Source organism: Condylura cristata, unplaced genomic scaffold (assembly GCF_000260355.1).
Source record: "Condylura cristata isolate star-nosed mole 26May11 unplaced genomic scaffold, ConCri1.0 scaffold00007, whole genome shotgun sequence".
NCBI lineage: Eukaryota > Metazoa > Chordata > Mammalia > Eulipotyphla > Talpidae > Condylura > Condylura cristata.
The window spans coordinates 64,510,779-64,514,693 of NW_004567108.1; the positions used below are offsets into that span (position 1 = coordinate 64,510,779).

General features: G+C 38.1%; 1 pseudogene; it reads right to left on the reverse strand.

The window, feature by feature from the left end:
• Nucleotides 1–2,100: 2,100 nt before the first annotated feature.
• Nucleotides 2,101–3,447, reverse strand: LOC101625003 (annotated as a pseudogene).
• Nucleotides 3,448–3,915: the final 468 nt, after the last annotated feature.

A 3,915-nucleotide genomic window follows, 5' to 3' on the forward strand; every position in this document is an offset into this window, starting at 1 on the left:
ATCTCCATACCATTTTGCATAGAAGAGACACCAAAATGCATTCCTACCAACAATAGTTAAGTGTTCCTTTTTCTCTTCATTCTTGCCAACACTTGTTGCTTTCAGCCTTTTTTTATATAGGACATTCTCACAGGAGTGAGATGAGATCATATTGTGGTTTTGATTGTATTCCCTTTATAATAAGTGATGTTGATGCCATTTTTTCATTGTATGGTTTTGATTGAATTTGTTAGAGACTTTCCTTTGATTTGTTTCCTTAATCAAAGATTAACTCTCCATATTTGTGTAGAATTATTTCTGTACTTTCCATTCAATTCTATTGGCCTGTGTTTCTATTTTTGTTCTAATAATTTTAATTACTATCATTGTGTATTGTAGTTCAAAGTCATAAAGTATGATACCTAAATTTTTCTTCTTTTCTGTGGAGATTTCTTTGGCTATTCAGGGTTGCTTATGGCTCTATATAAATTTTATCACTTTATTTCCTTAAAGAATATTGTTGTTATGAAGAGTGGTATTAAACTGAATCTTTAAATTGCTCTAGGTAATATGGCCATTTTGACATTGCATATTTCTTGATTCCATAAGCATGAGGTAACTTTCAATTTCTTTTTTTTTCCTTAATTATATATATCTATATACATATAGATATATATAACAGTATATTTTTTCATCTTGGTTGTAACCCCCATGGACTGCCCACCACCAATTCACTCATGTACCATCACCTTTTTATTTCTTTGTGGTTCCTTTTCTTTTTTATAAAAGTCTTATAGTTTTCATATATAGATCCTTCAACACCTTTGTCAGGTTTACTCCCAGGTATTTATTTCATCCTTTTTAGTGCAATTATGAATGGAATTATTTTCTTAATCTCTCTTCTAATTCTTTGCTTGCATATAAAAAACACAACTGATTTTTGTATGTTGATTTGTATCATGCTAACTTACTGTAGTCATTTATCATTTCATTGTTTTTTGGTAGATTCTTTTGAATTTTCTCTAAGCATTATCATGTTATCTGGAAAGCTTTACTTTTTCTTTCTCAAATTAGTTAACTTTTTTTTTTAAAGATTTATTTTTTTCCTGATACAGAACTGGGGTACAGGCCAGAGATGCGGAGGGTGAGAGGCTTCACCAGAGACAGAGCAGGGAGCAGAACAGGCAGATCGATGAAGTACACTGCTAAGTGGAGCAGGGGGCGGTCAGGAGAGGTCTGCCATGCCATGTGGTCACCACCGGGGCAGGCGGGAATTGAACTCATGCAGAAGTGGCTTAAGCTTCTCAGTGCTGTGCTTTAACTTGCTGCACCACCAGGGAGGGCCCAAATTAGTTAACTTTTATTTCTTTTCTTGTCTAATTTTTCTGGTCAGGAATTTCATAACATGTTGAACAGTAGTGGTAACAGTGGATATCTTTTTCTTGTTTGTGATCTTAGGAGAAATGTTTTCAGCTCTTCACCATTGAGTATGATATTGGCTGTGAGCTGTCATATTTCCCTTTTTTGTGTTGAAATGTGTTCTTTATTCTCATTTCATTGAGTATTTTTACTCATAAATGGTTACTGGACCTTTTTTAAGAAATTATTATATTTATATACATTCATTTATTTCTCTATGTCCATGAAGTGACTTTCTTTTTTGGCTAATTTTATTTATTTATTTATTTTACATCATTCTTCATTTTGTGCATTTTTTCATCTTGGTTGTAATCCCCATGAACTTCCCACCACCAATTCACCTGTGTGTCATGCACTCTTACTACCCCAGTTTTGACCCCTTCCCACCTCCATAAAATGTCTCTGGTTTATAGTTGTTCGTTGTTTTCATTTTTACTTTATTACAATTGCTTTTTTTATTTTCCTTATCCCTTATATTCCTGCTATCTGTGAAAACATCTGGTATTTTTCTTTTTCTTTCTGGCTCATTTTACTAAGAATAATCCCTTTCAGCTACATCCATCTTGTGCAAAAGGCATGAGTTTTTCTTTTTGATTGCTGAGTAATATTCCACTGTGTATTTGTACCACATCTTTTTAATCCAGTCATCTATTTTTGGACATTTGAGTTGATTCCACATCTTTCTATCTATGAGCCAAGTTCTCACCTCCTCTTTCTCTTATTCTCTCTAGGGGTTTTGAGGAGTTTCCCCTCAGAGCCAACTGTTTTTACAGATCCAACAATTTAGTCAGAGCTGCAGCAAATGTCCTTATCTATCTTTTGTGTTTTTAGTTCTTGTACAATGTTGCCTTGTTCTATCATTTTACCCATCATCATTTTTATGTATTGTGGTCCAAATGTTGTCACAGTCCCTGCAACTTCTACTTGGGGATTGTTTTTGGTTGGCCCTTGCCAAAACACTGACTCAAACTTTCAATCTGGTCATTATTCAATTTTTGGAAAAAGGGACTGATGATGTCAATCTAACACCCTGCTGATTATGTACACAGGAAGTTGGGGAGCAGGATACTGCAGGATCCAAGTGGGAGCTGCAGTTGGGCTTGGATGGTGGTGCTAATCATGAACATGTAAAGTCTGGAGCATGATGGACAGCAAGGCAGCTATGTTCACTGCCAACCCTATCACTGTCCACTGTCTGTGAACCTCATTGCCTTTAATCTGTCTTTAATCACTTGAATGTATTGGTTGCTATGGCAAGAGTTGGTGAGGAACCTGCATAAAACATCACAAATCCAAACCTTCTTCAACAGTGACAGTGCTAGAGCTTCAGGGTGGTGTGGACCAGCTGGCACTGGTCATCAGAGGTAAAGCCATATCAGGCATATAACCCCCAAAATAACTTAGACATAAACATCTCAATTTTGTTGGTGATTTGCCCAGGTTATTAAGTAGCACAGCATTATTCTTAAGTAACATGTCTGTCTAGGAGAAAGCACTTTCCTGGCTTTCAGACTGAACCGATAGCAGATAGAAGTGTCAGATGTCAGCAGGAACCACTGTGTCCTGAGCCTGCTACCTGACCAAATCCCACAACCCAATTCCAAGAAAATTTCCTATCCTCATAATTCAGGTACTCTGTAGCAATGAGGTTAAACAAGGTGGAATTTGTCTTCAACAGCTATGGCCTGAACAAGAAAAGACGATACCATGGAAGGGAACATTGTCTTTGGCCATGAGCTGATACATGTTCACTTGTTCTGGGTTCTTCCACTATCTCTCCCACAGGTCTGCATAGTTGTTGTGATGGACAGGTAACCAACAGTGGCATCAAACCAGACAAAATACCTGATACTGGAAACCTTCTAAAGGTACAGGGATTCCCCATTTGAAGTCTTGGATTATGCAGCAAGGCTCGAGGCCTTCCCAAAGGCAAGAATAAACCCACACAATGTCAGCTAGAAATTCTATCTCCCCAGCCAGGGAAGGACAGTACTGATGACCCAAGCTGTGGTTAATGAGACAGCACTCTCTGAACTGAGCTGAGAACATCTTCTCCCTTCTTGCATTTGACCAGTAAAATGGTCAAGGTGACAAATGAAGCTGGCTTCAGCTCCTTCACTTCCCATTCCAGCCACTGGTTGGAGAGGTTATCTTACTCCCAGCCAGATAACAGAAATAACTATCAGAAAACTGCACTTGTGGTGAAGAGAGACTTGCCACTACCCATTGCAAGACAGGGACCTTAAGTCAAGTCAAGAATCCACACTCTCTCCTAGGCCTACTGTGCAGATGAGTGACTTTCCTCTGCTCTGGGTCTCCTGATCACCACCATTAGCACTGAAAGGCTCCAAAACGTACACTCCTCATAAAGAGTCTCATCTTACCATAGTCTATGTGCTGATGCAACTAGAATTGGTCTCCTGCCTGAAGACTGGGTGCCGAGTCTTATCAAATGCTTTTTCCAAATCTGTCAGTTGATCCTGTGATTTTATTTTGTTATTGCTGTGATGAATGGCA